At 37.8% G+C, this 13,380-nt stretch overlaps 1 protein-coding gene across 2 annotated transcripts in view; it reads right to left on the bottom strand.

The window, feature by feature from the left end:
- The window catches only part of SPTBN1 (spectrin beta, non-erythrocytic 1), a 184,173-nt gene that overhangs the window by 156,900 nt on the left and 13,893 nt on the right, over positions 1-13,380 (bottom strand). The gene's annotated exons all lie outside the window — the stretch shown is intronic.

Genomic DNA, 13,380 nt, shown 5'->3' with positions numbered 1-13,380 from the left:
TAACTTTCTGTGTCTTTGACAGGCATCCTATCCGCACCCAAAATTAGATGATTTAAAGAGCTTCCTGTTTAAGAAGCTATTCAGCAGTAAATACAACATGAGCTAAAAACAGAAAAGCAAATCTAGGTGGAAATATTCTGTCTTGGTACTTAGTCTGGGACCTTCTCTCACAACTTTAACCTATTTATTTTCCAAGCACATAAAAGCATATGGTTTATAGAATATATACATAAGAGCTATCCAGACCACAGAAGAAATTATAAGAAAACCGAAAATATTGAGCTATGTTCATTGGTTCTAACTAAACTTCAAAGGATAAGATTTTCTAGTAATACTATATTCAATATTCTGTAGACATATTAAACTGTAGAATTTTCTAAACACTGTTTTAAAAGAATCTGAGTTTAAAAGCAACATAGAACTACACAGAGTCTGACAGCTTTTATTATTTCTATTAACTTTTCTGTTCTAGTTTATGCAAGCCAGTTAATCTCTTTCTTATTCCACATTAAAAGAAAGGAAATCCACCCAGCAGTCAATTACATTTCTACTGCCAGCTGGGAGTATCTTTGCTTGAGACATAAGACACATGTCCACGTGTCCTCAGCATGAAGACTACTGTGATTTACATAAATGTTCCAGAAGCCAACATTTTAAGTAGCAAAAACCAAACCTCATATAAATGCTACTAGCTTGCTTAAGGCTGAAGGCACCTACCACAGGAGTAAGTCCGTTAACACAAGGGTAGCCAGACACCTGCAAGAAGGTCATGATAATGTACAGCTATAGAAACAGGTGTTAAATAAAACTCTTTAGATCCAGCTATTCCCCTCTTAGGAACATATGGGAAAAGGTAAACTTAGATAAAAATCTGAATGCAATGATGCTCATAACTGTGTTTTTTTTTTTTTTTTCTGTGTTTTTTTTATAGTAACAAAAAGACTAAAGACAACCTAAAGGTTCAGTAACAGGGGACTGTATGAGGGTACTTTACACAGCCATAAAAAATGTTTTCAAAAAACATTTTAAAAATGGATCCAAATCATTATGTAATAAAGTGAGCACAATTATTTTTAAAAAAAAATGGCGTAAGAATGTGAATATATGCATGTGATTAAGTGTGACTAAAAAAGGCCAACAAGAAATATACCACAGTGTTAACAAGGATTATCTCTGGATTCACAGGAAAATTAATCAATGTATTATTTTCATAATTAGGAGTAATTTTTAAAAATTATAATGTATCCTCAAAACAAATATTTTATAGGTTCATTTTTAGGCCCTTAAAGTACCACACTATTTTTCTGGAAACATCTAAAGAACTATGTTCACCAGTAATGTTGAATGTTTGTTTCTTTATGGGCATACAAGCAAAGCCAAATAGGAAAATCTGGATTTAGGAGAGAAATAAGAATTAAATTACTTTAATATGCCTCTCCAACTCACCGAAGTTTCGCGAGGATTAATTTAAATGGTGCATGGCTATAAGGCACTTAAAATATGATGTTCAAAATTGTACACTGCATACGGCTGTACAGGAACGTTATTAAAAAAATTATTCTTACATAGTATGACCAACAATTACCAATCAATTTTTCACCAAGAATATTGACCACAACAGTTCAAATCATAATATCTAGTTGGTAATAAATTTTTTTCTACAAAATTGTAGAATAATTGAAAAATAACATATTTGAACATTATAAAGTGCTGTTAATGATGTGGGCAATCTTTAAAACCACTGAATATGGATTTGGAGACAGATTATGATGCCTTGGGAATTTGGTTTTTCCCGTCTATCAGGTTTATTAACAATTTCTCAAAAAAAAAATTACGAACTATGAACTAGACCTAAGTGAAGTCCCTCACAGTTTCTTGGCTGAATTTGTTGCCTACTCTGCCATTTTGCCTTACCGAAAGTCATTCTCTTCCACATCAGAGCTGTAGTGAGCTTTGAAAAACGCACAAACTTGCCTAAAATCTTTCAATACCCTCCTGGTTCATCTTTTGAGTAGAATCTCCTTTCAAGACACAGGAGACCTTCTACCTTGCCTCAGCTCCCTTCAGTCCACAGCACGTCCCCTATGATCCAGCCGTAGCAGAACATTTCATCAAAACATATTAGTTTCTCCTCTCTTCATGACTTTGCAGCACAGGCTGTTCCCTCAGCCTGAGACTCTCCCACACCCTCCTCATCTTTCCAGCTAACAATGTTTATTCCTCAAGTCCTGTCTCAGGCATTATTGTCCTTCAGGAAACTGTCCCAACCCTGTCTGTCACATTCATGAATTATGACCCAACAATTCTGTGCCTGCAGTTCATACTAAGCAAGACATGGACTTGTCTCTGTGTCCCCGTTTCCTCCTCGCTACTCTCGCCCTGTGAGGACAGAACTGAGCCCTGGTGCCAGCACAAAGCCCAGCAATGGAAGTACTCCACTTTCTGACGCCCATCCATGCTGCGGAGGCAGTTATCCAATGGGGTTGATGTTGGCCAACACATCTACTATGAGGGAAAATTCAGACATGGTCGATTAATCAAAGCATCCAGTTATTTTAAAGTGCTTATTCCCAATCAGAAATTTATGGAGAAACTGCCTTTTCAAAGAACTCTCTCATTACCACTTCAGGAGTTGCAAGATTGTTCAAATGTCCTCTTTAGCCCTTTTTGTGATCCTACCTGAATTAAAGCACTACCAGAGGAGACTCCTTAAATACTTTCTGAATTAAAAGATCTGTTTACAAACTCTCCAAAAAGCTGTTTTCTATCCTCTGCAGCATCAATCCAGAAAATTAAACAGATTCCTGGGGTGGCTCTGTGGAAATCAGCATGAATAAATAATATTAGGTGCTCTCTTATTCTTAGGAAAACACAGCTAGGATACAAAACAATTTAGGCTCAAAGGTAGATCATAGGTCATCTCTCCTTGATCCAGAAAAATCCAAATAATAAAAACCGGAGTGAAAAGACCATTTCAAAGTAAAGAACATTTTATATAAATAATCCACATACGCAGTAACATTATGCAAAAACATCCCATATGCATGCTCCTTGTGAAAGCGCTTAATCATCTGAAACCATTTCAGTTCTCAAGCCACAATTATGATTTAAAAAAACCCAATAATTTACATCTGTATATTGCCATGTATTTTTCAAAGCACTTTCAATCATATTATTTTATTTGATCTCATTTTTGGCACTTGTTTCTCAATGCCAAACCCAAGTATCAGAAGTTATTTTCCTTAATTTTCTATGCCTACAAAATTGGATTGCTATTTTAGCACACGATGCTAAAGACGTAAGAGAGTAACAAATGATGCAATGATACAAAAGTCACTATACTCTTAAATTTTTGCCAAAGGAACTGAATATTGTATAGAAAGGTGTTTGTTCAGTGATTAGTCTTTTTACAAAATGAGTCCTTTGTAAGATTAATAACTTCGTTAAAACTGAAAGTAGGAAAATAATTCATGAAAAAGTGTGAAAAATTCTGTTATTTTCTTCCCCTCTACAAAACGTACCATCTGGAGTTATTCTGCAGCCAAAAATACATCAAGAGATAGAACTTTTTTTTAAATGGTAAGGGGAGGGAGGAACCTGTAAATCACAAAGCCAAAAGGATGAGATAATGCAAAGCTGAAATCTGAGAAAAAGGGTCCCAGAGATCATCCTCAAAGTTCACAGCCAGCTTGTGTGACCATGCAGGACCAGTGACAGGCCACCTTTTCTAATGAAGCAAGAAATAGCACTCTGGAAAATAAAAAAAGAGAATTCAACACACTGCCAAAAATAAAAAATCAAACAAAAAGAAGTAGATTTCAGAAAGACTACAGTATGAGTTGGACATCACAATCGTCTAAGGTAAAACCAGAGTCACAAATTCTCGGGGATGAAAGGGACCTTGGAAAGGTCCATGGGTCTAATCCTCCCTCTGGTTACCGTTAGCTGCAAGGAAATCAGTTCACCTCCCTAGTTCTCAGTGTCCTCATCTAAAAACTGAGGGAAGCAACGGGGCCAGTGATTCTTAAATTTGGCTGCTGATCAAAATCATCTAAGACTTTTCAATACAGAATCCTGGGCCCAGGGACTGGAAATTCTATTTAATAGGGATATGATGTGGCCAGAACCTGTAATTTTTTAAAAGGCACCTCAAGTGGTTCTGACGTGCATGTCTGGAAACCACCAAACAAAGATGAGTGCTAAGGTACCACCTCACGTTTCTGTTTTAAATGCAACTTAAATCTCTGTTGAGAACCAAGATCTATTTATTTCCAGAAGATTTCTCTGTGTACTATATTAAGAACTGAAAGGTTACAGTACTAAAGAATGCAAATTTTTCAAGAGCTTGGGAGGTTCCTTTTCTACTTGCCATTTAAAATTCATTTCTATAAAAACCTCCAAAATCCTTAAGCAAGAGGGACACCCTCAAGAATTACTAGGATGGCTTCCTACACAAGATATTAATTAAGCAATGCTTGCTTTTCTATTATTCTTCTTAGCATTTCTTTTTGATCTTTCTAATCTACTCTTTTCCTATTTTTAAAAGAAGTTAACATTTCCTACCCAGCTCTCTGAGCTTGAGGAAATAGAGTATGTATAGAAAGCCAGGCAAAATAAAAGTGCTAAACGCAATTCAAAAAATATAAAATATGTAACAAAATATAAAAATTACTGACAACAGGAAAGGAAGTAAGCATGCTTCTCCAGCAGTCAAAAGCAGAGGGAGGTGGGGGGATAAAGGGACTAAATGGTAATGGAAAAAAAATACAATTAAGAAATGTTTTGTTTTGTTTTGTTTTGTTTTAAAGCAGAGTGGAAGTAATTGGCGAGAGGTCCTGATCACTAGTTCCTCAGCAGGGAGGCTGGGGTGCTAGCTCGTATGACTTGTCAATGCAGATACTGAGATATAATCCCATCAAAAACACCTGACAAGTGTAACAAAGAGAGGAAATGACACCTGCAACAAGCACTTAAACTTCACCTGGGATTAACAGTGGACAATGACAAAATAGGAAAAACTCAAGTGACTCACAGGCCCTGTGAAACCACTGGGACTCTTACTTCTGGACTCCTTGCCTTCTTTTGAATCATGCATTGTCAGAGGTCTTCCTTCCGCTCCTTGTGCTCATCAACACTTGGCCTTTCCTTCTGGTGAGCTCAGGGCAAAGCAACAGAAATCTGTCCCTGGGGAGATGCTAATATCCAGTGAAATAAGAGAGGAGGCTCAGCAAGAGCCTGGAGGGTACAGCCTGGACTGCCCCGCATGACAGCCAGAGGGTTGAGGACCTGTCTGAGCAAAGTATCATTTAGAAAATCCACATCCTTCAGCAGACTTCATTTACCCTTTCTCTTTTCCATGGTCCTACCCTACTTGGATTTTAAGGAGATATGTCTGAATAAAAATGACTTAGTTTGATCCCATTCTCTCAACTCCTCCCTGCCCAGCCCCGCAACACATGGGGGCCCACATGGAACTTTATTTCACTGGAAAAAGTGCTGGCGCCCATCCTCTCCCACACACTAGAAATGAACCAAGAGAGACAAAAAACACCCGAGGCAAGTGTTTCTTCAACAGAGGAGATAAAATCCCCTTCACCTGGTTTTACCCCAAATACTGATGTTTCAGTTCCATAAAGGGCATTCCTCAGCTCTGCAGGAATAAAGCCTTAATTCTCTCCTCCCTGGCCCTGGACGCCTGGGAGTTCACACTGTCCTGCCCTCAGTCCTTACCACACCCCTTCAAACCAGCCTGCTTTACATGGGGCCTTTCAGCACGACGACACATAATCCATTGCACCAACTGTGCGGGGCTTCCGGTGCCAAAAGACCATTGAGAAAAAGGCCGCTAAAAACACATACAGTAACTCAGTACTGCCAGGTCCTGTTGGATTAGCCCCATTCCAAACCTGTCCTTCCTGTGCCCGAGTTCTCAAATGTCCACTGCCCCTGCCCTGTTTTGTTAATATCCCAAGACAGCCTAAATCTAGGATGTCCAAAAGAACTTTCTGCTGTGTTGGAAACGGCCTATACCTGCACTGTCCACAACAGCAGCCATGAACCTTGTGTAGCGACTGGGCATTTGAAATGCGGCTAATGCGAGTTAAGAAGTGCATTTTTTTGTTTTAGGTAATTTTAATTTAAATGTAAGTAGCTGCATGAGGCTCATGGCTAGGTGATAATTCTGAGAGTAGACCAAAGGATAATGTGCAAACTGGGTGATGCATTAGAATCATCTACGAAGCTCTTAAAAGTCTCAGTGCCCATTTAATAATACACCCAGATAATTAAATTTCCTGGAGTTGGGGCCCAGACATCTGCATTTTCAAAAGCTCCTCGGGGATGCCAATATGCTGCCAAGATGGAGAATCACTGCTGTAATATGTAAAAAAATCTACCATTAGCAGCCAATCCTTGTCCAACCAGACACATACTAAGCCATGTAAACAATTAGGCCAAATATTCCACCAGTTATGCACATCAATCCTATGACACTATGACAGATCTCTTCAGGAGCAAAACCATGTCCAGAGGCAATGGGTTGCTAAAGGAAGCTATGAGGAGAATAGGGGACAGTTCAGAAATGAAGGTAAAACGAAGGGAAAAGTTTATCAAAGCAACTTTCAGCATCCAAAGCCTGGCTAGCATGAATCTTTATATACAAAGAATGTATTTTCTGGGAAGCCACCAGTTAACAACAAAATACACCTGGAACTCTGAATAAACAGCTCTAATTGGATTTTTCCCCTTGGCTAATCCACCCACATACTATGTTTACCTGATAGTAAACTCTTCACCAATATGCATTTTTCTTCAAATGATAATCTGAAACCTGTGCCTTTCCATTGCATAAACTTTTAAAATGGCAGCAATTATAAAGCCAGTATTGGTCCAATACCCATTTGCTCTGGCTCACTCTTCTCCAGTGAGCATAATCTCAACCTTCACTTGCCATTACTAATTTCACCAAGTGTATCATTAACCTGGTGATGCTTTTTCTCTGAGACTTGACTTAACAGAGCATCTTACTCAGAGTGTAAAGAATGCAAATAGACACTCGGGTTTCCACAGGCCCTAATCCTCCAATCGTCATTTCTCAGAGGCACATAGTGCCCTTCAGGATGAATGCTGACTGAGTTCCAATGCTGATGCAAAAAATTCACCAGCGTTTTCCAGGCAGTGCTACTGAAACTCAAAACAGGAAGAAGAAACTTTAATGTAAGGGGTATTTGAAGGTCACTCTTAACAATAATAAGAGTCATTCCCCTTCTACATTCAGAAGTGAAATATAAATGATCCAAAATTAAACTTCCTCTCCCCAGATTATTACTAAAGTAATTCAATCTCAAAACCAAGAACTCCCAAGACTTCAGTAAGTCACCTTAAGCAATGGACTCTCATCCAAGGAGAAAGCACTGGCTTAAATGCACCCGTACTCAGAGCCAAGAAGTTCTCACAGAGCAAATGTAATCCCTACAGCTATGGCAAACAGACTGAATTCTTTTCTACCTTGGCCTTAGTGGATACCCAGCAGCAGCTACTCAGTTAAAACTTATCAAATGTCCATTCCAATTAGGGTTAAAAAACATGGACTTTTTTAAGTTAACGCAATACTTAGAACAGGAACTGAACCGTACTTTTGTATAGACATCTGAATGTGGGTTATACTGAATAGAGGGAAAAGTCTCTTTAGAGTATATAATGGATTATGAGTAAATACAGAATGCTAAATTAAAGCTGAGTTTCAGATAAACAACGAATTTTTAGTATATATATGTGCCCCAAATACTGCACAAGATACATTTTTACTAAAGAAGATGTGCTGTTTATCTGAAATTCAAATTTAACTGGGCATTCTAGTTTCTTTGTTTTTCCTAAATCTGGCAACTCTACATATCACTATGCTGGGAAAACCCGAACTTGAGAAAGTCAAGGAGATCTAGTTTTGGCACTCTCCATTCATTCAACCATCTAACAATTCCTGGAGCTGCAGGTCAACTGTAAAAATGTGGTCTCTAGTGTGGATACCACTAGGGAAGCAGAACTTCCCTAACTTGGGGAAGGAAATAGACTTACAGGTCCATGAAGCACAAAGAGTTCCAAAAAAACTGGACCCAGGGAGAACCACACCAAAACACATTATAATCAAAATGTCAAAAATTAAGGATAAAGGGAGAATCTTAAAAGCAGCAAGAGAGAAGAAGAGAATTATGTACAAAGGGGTCCCAATAAGACTATCAGCTGATTTATCAAAAGAAACCCTGCAAGCAAGGAGGAACTGGCAAGAAATATTCAAAGTAATGAAAAGCAAAAACCTACAACCACAATTACTCTATCCAGCGGAGCTGTCATTCAGAATAGAAGGGCAGAGAAAGTGCTTCCAGGACAAAGTAAAACTCAAGGAGTTCATCAGATCCAAACCACTGTTATATGAAATGTTAAAGGGACTTGTTTAGGAGAAAGAGGATCAAAACTATGAACATTGAAATGAAAACTGTATCACAACAACCAACAACAGATGTGAGGGAACTGAAACAAAGGCAGACTAAATAGGCAACGAGAGTGGAAAAAGAATTATAGGTATGGGGAACATATTGGGGGGAGGTCAGCAGGGAGGGGGAAATGGGGGGAAGGGAGAGAGATGGTACAGGAATTAAGAAGCATAGTAGGAGGGAGTGGAGTGGACAGGAAAATGTTGAGAAGAACTATACACACAACCAATGGGCATGGACTGGGTAGGGGAAAACTGGAGGGGGGTGTCACTGAGTGGAGGGGAACAAAGGGAAAAGAAATTTGGACAACACTAAGCATAATCAATAAAGCATATTAAAAATTAATTAATTAATGTTTTAGAAAACAAAAGCAAAATTTGCTATCAAGAAATCCTATGACAACAGAAAAACTGTATATGTAAGTGGCTATAATGTGAATAAACTATCCTAAATTTTTTTTTTTAATTGCTAATTTTATTGAGCGGTTCTTTGCCAAACAACATGCAAACACTTTATGTATCTTACTGCACTTAAACCTAAGCCCCTAAGAAGTGAGTACTATTATCACACCCATTTTATAACATGAAGAAACTGAGACAGAAATTACATAATTTTTGATAAGACTTGGGTGACCATGTTGCCTGGTTTGCCTCAGAGGGTCCCAGTTTATGCCTGCTGTCCCGGTAAAATTATTTAATGTCCCCTTTCACTCCCCATAAATTACCCAGTTTGGATGATAAATTATATGGTCAATTACCAAAGATCCACAATAAGTAGCTAGCAGAGGCAGGGGTCAATCCAGGAAGGGTGGCTGCAGAAACAGAACCCAACCACTGAAAGATACTCCCTCCCAAGGCTTACCTTCCACAGAAGAGGATTCCAAGGGAAGATGGGATTAACTTTTTTACTTTTATCCATCATATCCTAGATTTCCTACATGGTTACAAATCCATGTGGGGTGAGGGGATAGGGGTAAATGAGGGTCATGTTTTCAGGACTGTCCTTTATCCTCTTTTAAGTCATTGATGATACACAGCACACATTATCTGTGAGCAGAGAGAATTCCTCAGTCAGCCTATATCCACATCCCTGGTCTGAGAAATTTTTAAATGTATTCAACTTATCAAAGTAATATTTAACCAGATCCTTTTCTATTTTGGAATGACCTTCACCTTCCTTTCAGCCTGGCCAGGGCAGCCAGGGCACAGTTGTTTGCTATTTTTATTAAGACAAAGGTGGACATGTGGTATGTGCTGATTTTTAAGTTCCACACTTCTTTCCCTATTAAAATTTTTTTTTCTTTTTCTTTAATTTTTGGTAAAACATGATCTAGCTTCCCAATAAATGTTAATGCTGGTTTGACAGCATGAAAACAGTGAAAAAGAGCATTAACTTGTAGGCTCACCTCACATATAATGTTTAAATGCATCACAAGTGGTCCAAATAAGCAGAGGTAAGATATAAGATGCCTTTTAGGCTTCAGCACTTTGAAAACAGTCACAAAATTGACTGTTCCTATATATTGGCCAATGGCTCAGAACAACACTTACTGACTTAATATGGTGATTTCGGCCCTGACCATTGTGTGAGGCTGTGTGTCACTTCACCTGGCCTTTCTGAGCTTGTCTCCTCCTCTATACAATGGTGTGGATGTAGTAAGATCTACAGGGTCCCACCAGCTCTACAACTTCTAATTCTGACCATGAGCTGCAGCCTACAATGTGGAAACAGTGCTCTATCACAAACCTTCCTAAAGGCTGGCTTCCTGGCTGGTCCAGCAAGGCGGTCCATGAGAGGACTGCACTACAAGACCCTGAAGGTGAGGAAATAAACAATCCTCTCTCAAAAGCAGACCCACACCAGGGCTACCATTGCTGAAACCAAACATAAGCATCTGAGGTCATCAAATACCTGGGAGGAATGGTCATGTGACCAGGCTTGGGATCAGCCCTGTGGTGAACAGTGATGGTTCTCACCTTTATACCACAATACTCCTCAATATAGTAAGTCTAACTCCTGTCAGCCCTAGGCTATGTGAAAAAAAAAAACCAAAAAATGGTTTTTAATGTTTGTTCTTGCAGTGGGTCATGAATTCTAAGATGATATTAAATCTATCAAAAGGGCAAGACTGGAAACCATGATCTAGAGAAGGTTTTCCCTGCCCCCAATCCCTACAAGGTGCCCTCACAAGGCAGGCTGACTACGCTTGTCCTCATCACAGTGACACTGGGAAAGGGGAGGGGTGGGCGCTGCTGAATTTACTGATATGTTTAACAGTGTCAGGAAACAGCAACTGCTCTTCTCACCTTTTTTTCACTCAAAAAGGGAAAAAAAAAAAAACAGAACAGAAAATGAAAACGAATTCTCAGCTTGGATTTCACATGATTTTTAATAGAACGTGAATTCATCACTAGAAGAAAAATGGCATAAACTCAGGTCTGGGGAGTTTGTCATTACGAAGTTTTACTCATGCATAGTAATGAAACGGAGACCGTTCTCACCTAAAGCTTTACCATGTCAAGTCTAAAGCCACATTTAAGTGAAAACTTCCATATTGAGATTCGATACATATGCAGGCATCCAATCCCTGGCAACAAATAGCATGTTTAAATCCAAAGCCTTCTGTCAGAGAAATAAGTAGCACTTCTTGACCGAAGTTGTCTCCCTGATTCTTATCAGAGCACTCATTTCAATAGTGTCAAAACTTTCAGAAAATTTGTTATGGAAAGTTAGAAAGAACCAACAAAAAATGTTGAAGTCAATAAAAAATTACATGTGTTTGGGCCATCTGTGCAAACCTACTTAATCCTTTATAACCACTAATATGTGTGGTCATGGTTTGTTTACCTTACTCTCTTCAATAGTAGATTTAGGACACAAAAGCAGCTAAATGAAGAAAAACCCTAAGGATTCAACACAGGCATGTAACCAATAATGACTAAATATTTTTTTAAAAATAATGCTTGCAATTTGATTTAACTCTTCAAATAGTCAACTCCTCTAACAAACAATAAAAACAAAATTTCTTCCCAAAGTATGTAATAATTAAAATGCAATGCTAATGTTTTTGCTTTGTACAAGAACAGACTACACTAGTACATCTCAAAGCATGTTCTATGACACTGCAGGTCAAAGAGAGGCTATGGAAAAAAAAGAAAAGAATTCCAAGATCAGGTAAGTGTGGGAAATACCATACATTACTCTCTCTCCTAGAATGCCTTTTAAGCCTATAATGGCTCTGAGAAGTCCTTCACTAAAGAAAAAGGCATTGAGACAAAAACAAACGTCACAAAAAATCTCACCACTCTCCTCCAAAAATTAACATTTGGAATATTTCCTTCTTATCTCTTTTTCTTTGTATGTTTTTTTACATAGTTGAGATCATACCATTTATATAACCTTGTACTCTCCTTTTTCCCTTAAATTAAAAATCTTCCTATGTTATTACAAAGTTTACAATAATATTTTATCAATATAGTAATAACTAAGAGTTTTGCCAGGCATTAGCCACTTTACTTATATTAACTTATTTAATCCTCACAATAACCCTCTAAGGTGTGTGTTATGACTGCCCCATCTTACAGATGAGGAAAGTGAGACAGTGAAGGGTTAATGGCTTGCCCAAGGTCACAAAGTGAGCCTCGGGGTCTACATTGTACTGCCTCTATAATATTCCTTCCTCTAATTTACCAATGATGGACATTTGGGTTATTACCAATTTTTTTCTATTATAATAATATTATACTAGATGTCTTCATAGGCATCTGACACATTATTTTACCTAATAAACCTATTCAGACAGCAAAGCTCTTACCACTCAAGAAGTCCAATGTATTTTTGGCTAGCCGACAGCAGCTGTAGAAACATCTAAGATGGTTAGCATTTCATAAACCAACTTGTTACTCCACCTAACCCTGGTATGAACTTCCATGTCGTCCTCACCTGTCTAGTCAATTGCCATTTACAGCAGATTTCTGTCATGTTTCCACCAGCCTGCACACTTCACAAAGAGCCAATTATAACCGTGGGTCTCTTCTGTGAATCTCCCAACACATATAAGCGAATTCCGTCAATTTTTATGTATGGAATACTTTAAATACTAAGCTTACATGAGTCAGTACAAGGCATACAAAGAGACAGCATCCAATTTGCATGTGTAAAATTAAGATGAATGATTTTTCTAATTCAGATAATAATCCAGAAAAGGGATATTCAAATATTTTACTGTTTGCCTGCTTATCTTGTAGTGAATGATTCAATCCTCTTTCAAGATTAAATAAATGCATACTCTAAATTAACGAATAGTCTGAGGTGAAAATTATCCAAAAGCAAGATCATATAAGCACATAAGATAACAGTACACTAAGTAAAAAGGTAACCAGTGGTTCTGGCCCATAGTTCGTATCTCTTGGATTCAATTTACCATTCTGGCTATCCAAGAGTACGTTTAAAAAACAGGAAATGTCTACGAGAAGAGGCAAAACATAATTTTAAAAATTTAAAAAGCATATGCTCAATAAAGATATTTTCCAACATGTCTACAATACCATAGAGAATTATGCTGCCATCTAATAATAAAAAGATCGATACATCTAAAGAAACTAAGTATCTCCATGTTTTCCTCAAAATATTTCTTCATGTCTTAAAACACAAAATGTTTTTTACATATTGTAAAACACGCCTAAAAAAAAAAAAACCTCTATTGACCAAAGGTCTAATAATTATAAGCTATAAATCTCTGAAAAAGGCACTTACACAGAGCCAGAAATAATGTTTCTACTCAAGGGGACACCCTCTAAAATATATTTATGATACTGAAAGTAAAAAACAAAATTCAGAATTATAAATCCGAAGACTGTGATATAAGAGAACAGAGCCATCCAAATTTCTA

Source organism: Furipterus horrens, unplaced genomic scaffold, assembly GCF_987537825.1.
Source record: "Furipterus horrens unplaced genomic scaffold, mFurHor1.1.pri manual_scaffold_6, whole genome shotgun sequence".
Taxonomy (NCBI): Eukaryota; Metazoa; Chordata; class Mammalia; order Chiroptera; family Furipteridae; genus Furipterus; species Furipterus horrens.
The sequence above is the reverse complement of the archived record's forward strand: the minus strand, read 5'-3'. Positions and strand labels throughout refer to the sequence as shown.